The following is a 7500-nucleotide window of genomic DNA, read 5'->3' as shown; positions in this document are numbered from 1 at the left end:
TCATGCAAGCGTTGCCGGATAAATACGTGTTCACCATCGGGGAGAAACTTAAAACCACTAAACCAGGGAAACACCTTGAGCCAGTTGAACTAGTTGCGTACAAGCAGGATGAAAGTTTATGTGTGGTTTCCCACATAACACATTATCTCCATATGACAAAGGAGCTCAGAGGACAGAACTGTCAACTTCTCATAAGCTTTATCAAACCACACAATCCGGTCTCCAATTCCACAATAGGTAAATGGGTGAAGTCAATTCTCGACGACGCAGGCATTGACGTCACGAAATTCTCTGGGAATAGCGCTAGACCCGCTGCGACTTCCTATGGTACTCACACTGGTCTTACTCTCCAAGACATACTTAAGGCCGGAGGCTGGTCGAATGCACAAACATTTGCTACTTACTACAATAAGCCAATTGAGACCAATTTTGGTGCTAGCATTTTAGAACACTTCCGGCGTACTCAAAACTCTTAGTTTACATTTATTGTGTAATGCAATGGATTGTTCATTGCTATCATTCCTGTTATGTCCCATTAAAGCTGTTATTCCTTTACACGATACACAGCTACTTCACTTGTTCGTGTTTCCAGGGCTTTCAAATCTCATGTAACTCCGTAGTGACTCGGACTGATGTCGAGGTAGAATTCAAAAATTAAACGAGACTTACCGAAGTCGATGTTTGATTGGAATTCTTCCTCGTCATCAGTCAGGAACGAAGGAGTTACATGCCCGACCCTTGGCTTTTTGCCCGCCCGTTCCTTCGTTCCTTCTTTCTCCTGGAAACACTCGCTTCTAAGACTGACTTGATACGCATGCGCATGCTTCTCATGTAACTCCTTCGTTCCTGACTGATGACGCGGAAGAATTCCAATCAAACATCGACTTCGGTAAGTCTCGTTTAATTTTTGAATTATTGGTGCAGTGAATTGTCAACTGTGCAGGTGGAATTATCAGCCTTGGAGCGATTTCAGGAGGGGTGCCTCCAAAACAAAAGCCTACGAGCTAAGACCCACAACCTAAGACCTATTTTAAATCACACTAGTTAAAGACACAAAGACAAGGACGGCTGGTTTACGAAACGCATTGTCCGAGCCCAAGAAACAAAAAGATCGATGGGGTCTTTTGTAGAAATGCTCGTCTCAAACTACAAAACGGAGACCCTTACTAAAACAGTTTATTTGACACTAAAACAGTGACATCAATAAGGTCTACAAAACGAAAACCCTCAGTACGTAACGTCTAACGCCTTGGTACAGCCGAAAAAGAAGACGTGGGTGTTTGTTACTTTAGTGTAAAAGCTTTAAAGAAAAATTAACCACACCCTGCAAAAACAAAATGAAGCTCTCTCACGACCTGATGGACATTTTTGAAAAGGTCGACCGAAGTCTGCCGTCAAGGTACACTTCCTTGAGTTGAACATCAATTACCATAAGTCCCCAATTTCACTCAAGTTAACAGGAACGAGAACCAAACGGAGCTTTCCGGTAGTAGCCAAAACGCGGGGCCGGGGTCGCGGTGCCATTTTTTTCCCTTTTTTTTTTTGTTTGTTTAAATTTTTGTCGTTATTGGCCGTTCCGAAATTCAGCAGGGAACTGGGGCGAGTTTTAAATTTTAACTAATCGATAAACTGACACTACCACATGAAAGATCATGTTGAGAGTGGTCACTTTGCCAAGTATGGTGCTTTTAGGGTGAACAGAGACAACGTTATGGACCTTGAAACATGGTTGAAAATCCATACAGGCGTCTCTTATTTTGATACAGCATCCCCCAAAACCAAATAAACTCTTAAAAATTTTATGATTTCCGTTATACTCTTTAAAATGGGTAAACATAGCGATTATCATCGCAGCTTCTTTCAAATTGTAGGTACATGACGGGATTTTACAGTTGTCACTAAACTGCTAAAAAAAAATAGAGTTTATATGGTTTTAGGGGACGCTTTGTCAAAATTAAAGAAGTTTGTATGGATTTTGAATCGTATTTCAAGGTTCATAACTTGGTCTCCGTTCACCCATAAAGCATCATACTTGGTCAAATGACCAATCTTAACATGATCTTTCATGTGGTGGTGTCAGTTCATCGATTAGGTAAAATTTGAAACTCGCCCCAGTTTCCCTGCTGAATTTCGGAACGGCCAATTCTCCTGTACTGTTGTTTTTCAACGCCCGGCATCTGGTGGAAAGTAGGCAAAAACATTAAGGAACTTACGGAAGCTATGAAAGTTCTTAAAGGGACAGTTTTTTTTTCTCAAAATCGGACTTCTTTGTGTGTGTTATAAAATCGAAGTTAAAATCTAGCATCTGACTTAGTCTTTCCGAAAGTCGGAGTTTGTTTTTCGAAATTAAGATAATTCCGAAAATGCTGAAATTGAAGTTTATGAAATATACGCCAACTTCCATACATACACAATGAAGACTCGCTGAGCTCCACAGTTTAAAATAGCATTGTAATCTTTAATTCTTGAGAAAAAAAAAAAAAACAGAATCGCAGTTCCACGATGATCGTCACGCAGTCACGCAACGTTCTGATTTGCTTGTTTGTTCGTGTTGATGTCATGTTGTTGTCTGTCTCTACTACAAACGGTTTGTAGTAAAGCCAGAGTCGCACGGGAACCAAATATGAGCGAAAAAAGGGAGAAAATCCTAGCGAAATTGAAAAAATGTGATGATGGGATGTTGTGTCATACCTTGGTGGTCAGACAGACTCAGGCTCATCACAAAAACATGTTTTATCTTTTCGCGTACTTCTAAGCGTCGGAATTGATCAAAACCGCTTTCCACAAAAACGTTTTTTTTTTTTTTGGCTTTATACCGAGAGTAATTTCGCTTTGCTGCGAAAAAAAAAATGAGTTAGGAACGCCGAGCGCAATCATTTACCATATAAGGTAAAACTAAGATATATTTAACAATTATTCCATAAGCGCGCGTTGGATATGAGATGGTAAATAGCCAACGAGGCGCGTAGCGCCGAGTTGGCTATAACCAGTCTCATATCCAACAAACGCGAATGGAATAATTGTTTTATCAAATTCCTTCAACTCCAAAAATTTGGAAGTACGAAATACGAGCGGAAAAAGCGAGCAAATCCGAGCGAAATCGAAAAAAACTTGATGAGAACTGATGCGATGTTGTGTAATACCTTGTTGTCAGACAGACGAGGCTCATCACAAAAACATTTCTTGCCTTTTCGCGTACTTCTAAACGTCGGAATTGATCCAAACTTTCCACAAAAAAGTTTTTTTACTCCTTTTTGGCTTTATTCAAAGAGAAATTTGGCATTCCGACGAAAACATTTTTAGTTTAGCAACGCTTAACGCAATCATTTACCATATAAGGTCAAACCAAGGTATATGAGCTCATAACCGAGATTGAGTGAACCAATCAGAGCACGCAAAATGCATTATCCAAGGTTGAGAATTTAATAAAAGCTGATAACCGAGATTAAGTGAACCAATAAGAGCACGAGAAATGCATTATCCGAGGTTGAGAATTTAATAAAAATGCATATATCCAAGAAGCACTCATGATCCAGGAAAAAAAGAATGCCGGGACTTCTACCTGGCTAAATCAAAAAGGTTTTAAAATGCTGGCCTACATTATCATCTTTGTTAAAGTGCTACTATGATTAAAAAAAGCACTTCTTTAGATTTTGAAAGTGTGATTGTTCAACATTTGACTGGCAAAATTTTTAGCTTTGATTTCTATCCAAAGGCTATTTACTTTGAGTGTAAGTTTTGGATTTCACGGTCTGCCATTACTGACGTCCCAAACTGACCAATTGGACCTCAGACGGTTGGATCTAGAGAAAAGTGACGTCATGTAATCACTAACTTAAAATCTCAGGGTGTAAACGCAGCTTATTATATATGCAAAACACGAGTTTAAGAGTCTAAGAACCTGAAACTTCGAGCTGCATATTACGTCAGACGCGTACACACGCATTGCATTCTTAACTATTGAGTCTTAGAAGTCATTTTCTCCTTGATCCAGCTCTCTCAAGAATTTAAAGTTAGTAATGGCGGACCATTAAACAGGAAAATTCCAGTTAATAGGTGTCTTTTTGAAATCAAGGCATAAGACTTCGACCAGTTAATGTTTATTGAAATCCAAAGAAAAATAAAAATTGCTTTTTTGGCCATAGTAGCACTTTAAAAGAAAGTGTTTAATCATGTTGAATATCCCAAAAGCACTCAAGTACATTTGAATGCCAGGAGTCCTACCTAGCTGAAAGGATTACAACATTGCTTAAATCTACGTCTCAAAATATTGGATGTGTTGTATATCCCAGGAGTGCTAGGGCACATTGCAATGCCAGGACTCCTACCTGGCTAAACCAGAAAGGATATACAACATTGTTAACATCTCACTCAAAATATTGTTTATATTGTATAACCCAGGAGCATGCAGGCACATTTCAATGGAGGACTCCTACCTGGCTGAACCAGAAAGGATCTTAAATATTGCTTAAATCTGCAACTCAAAATATTAGTTGTGTTGTATATCCCAGGAGCATGCAGGCACATTTCAATCCCAGGACGTCTACCTGGCTGAACCACAAAGGATATACATCACTGTTTACATCTATGACTCAAAATATTGTTTATGATGTATATCCCAGGAGTGCTCAGGAACATTTCAATGCCAGGACTCCTACCTGGATGAACGAAAAAGGATATACAACATTGTTTACATCTGACTCAAAATATAGTTTGTTCTGTATATCCCAGGAGCACTGAGGCACATTTCAATGCTAGGACTCCTACCTGGCTGAACCAGAAAGAATATACAAAATTCGTTAAATCTACAAGTCAAAATATTCTTTATGTTGTATATTCCAGGAGCACTCAGGCACATTTCAATGCCAGGACTCCTACCTGGCTGAACCACAAAGGATATACAACATTGCTTAAATGTACAACTCAAAATATTGTTTATGTTGCATAACCCAGGAGCACTCAGGCACATTTCAATAGGCCATTTTACAGTTGTGTGCTTAGTTACCGGGCCATGAATGCAAGCGAGGCTGGAGGTGACCTTGCTTTGATACAGACCTCTCTGTTTTTCTCATGTAAATGCAAACTAGTTAACATAAGAACAACTTGATTTGCACAATAAAAGCAACAAGGTCTGTATCAAAACAAGGTCAACTCCAGCCTTGCTGCCATTCAGAAGCCAGGTCGCCTAGCCAACAACTGTAAAATGGTCTATTCCAGGACTCCTACCTGGCTGAGCCAGAACGGATATATAACATTGTTTACATGTATGACTTAAAAATTGCTTATGTTGTATATCCCATGAGCACTCAGGCATATTTCAATGCCAGGACTCCTACCTGGCTGAACCAGAAAGAATATACAAAATTTCTTATAGGAAACTTCCACTAAAACAAGAATACAACTTCAAAATATTTAACATAATGTTTACAATCAAAATTGTTTAAACGTTTTTCAATGAAGTTGTATGTATCAGAAATAAATGAATTTCAAAAATGCTTGTTCTAGTTTTCAAATTTCCTGGGTGCTAGCATCTTGAAAAACTGTGATGTTTTATGGTTGCTCTTTTGTATTTGCACAAAGAGCTTTTGTTTTAAAACAATAGGGTAACCATGACACATCACAATTATTCAAGAGGTGGCGCCCGGAAAATTTGAAAACCAAAACAACCGTTTTTAAAATTTATTTATTTTGGATACAAACACCCCCATGGGAAAACGTTCAAACAATTTTGATTGTGAGCATTATGTTAACTAATTTAAAGATATATTCCTGTTTTAGTGGAGGTTCCCTTTAAATCTACAACTCAAAATATTGTTTGTGTTGTATTATCCCAGGAGTATTCAGGCACATTTCAATGCCAGAACTCCTACATGTACCTTACTGAACCACAAAGGATATACAAAATTTCATAAATCTACAACTAAAAATATTGTTTATGTGTATATTCCAGGAGCACTCAGGCACATTTCAATGCCAGGACTCCTACCTGGCTGAACCAGAAAAAAAATACAACATTTCTTAAATCTACAACTCAAAATATTGTTTATATTGCATATCCCAGGAGCACCAAGGGACATTTCAATTCCAGGACTCCTACCTGGCTGAACCACAAGGGATATATAAATTTGTTTAAATGTATGACTCAAAATATTGTTTACGTTGTATATATCTGGAGTGCTCAGGCACATTTAAATGCTGGGACTCCTACCTGGCTGAACTAGAAAGTACATACAACAAATATTTATTTCAATCGTCACAACTGGTCCAAATAACTGTTAAATTAACGTCCCAAAAGGGATTAATTAAAAGCCAGTATAACATGCAAAATTTTCATAAAAATTAAATATTATGGGTGGTTTAAATCTATGCCTGTTTGCAGCCTTTTTTCTCGTTGTAATACGATAAGCTGCGAGTAATAACGCTAACCTCTGAAGAGCAAACCAGAAGGGAGCTGGCTGTCGCTAAATCCAGAGTTCTTTCTCGGAAATATCAATTGATTTTTCGTTAATAGTGTCGATTTGCCACTTGTAGTGTTATAGTCCTCCACAACCCCTTCGATCCAAGACGTCTGGAGGGTCATCTTTAATATCACCAAGCTTGACTAGTAGAAATTCCGACGGAAAATTTTGCACTAACATATAACAGGGACCTCGACATAAATTTGCTGGGCTAACCACTACACCGCGCATGGACGAATTTAGAGTCGAATTTAGCATAAACCGGCAGGGCTGAAAAACGACTGCGCATGCGCCAGATAGGGAGCACAAATCGTGCAAATGAACGCGAAGTGTGCATTTCGATAGTTTGATCTCGTCTTCTGTCTGTGTCACTTTATAACTCTTGACGGTGTGAATTTTGGAAGTGAGATCATAGTGATTTAATTTAAGGAGACACATCAGATCTGTGTAACATATTTGTGTGGAATTTTTGGGCCATGAGATCCAAACCCAGTTAAATTGTTTGGGAATATGCGCTGCAGAAACTAACGGAGGCTACGGTGAGTGTTCCATATTTGTTTTTGAAGCATGAAGTGTTCACAATGTTTGGTTAAGTCTGCACACTAGGGTATTGCCCGTGCAATCTCTACAGTTTTCATCAACAAGATAATTTAGGAAGGGTTTTCTGAAATCATATTTACAATGCGCTAATTAAACGTAACATATTCTAAGAGCATTATTTGTTCATGTTGTCAACCTCCTCCATGAACCAAGGCAGCATTTTCATTTAGATTGCTGCCAATAGCCAGCCTACTTAACCTCCTGACTGCCCCCATAAAGGCAGCTGTCTAAAATAACACCTTATCAACTTATTACGTTGGAATGAACACAAAATCTGGCCAGGACTACATAGTAAATATTGCAGTTCTTTGTCCCTGTCTCAGGGCATTTCTTCAATGAAAAGGTAAATTGGTTGCAAGACTGGCCTCTGAGATTACACTCAGAAGAAGTTCTAGTTGCTTAGTAGTGTGATCAATAACATTGTTTAATTTATTGCCATTGT

Source organism: Montipora foliosa, chromosome 13 (assembly GCF_036669935.1).
Source record: "Montipora foliosa isolate CH-2021 chromosome 13, ASM3666993v2, whole genome shotgun sequence".
NCBI lineage: Eukaryota > Metazoa > Cnidaria > Anthozoa > Scleractinia > Acroporidae > Montipora > Montipora foliosa.
The sequence above is the reverse complement of the archived record's forward strand: the minus strand, read 5'-3'. Positions refer to the sequence as shown.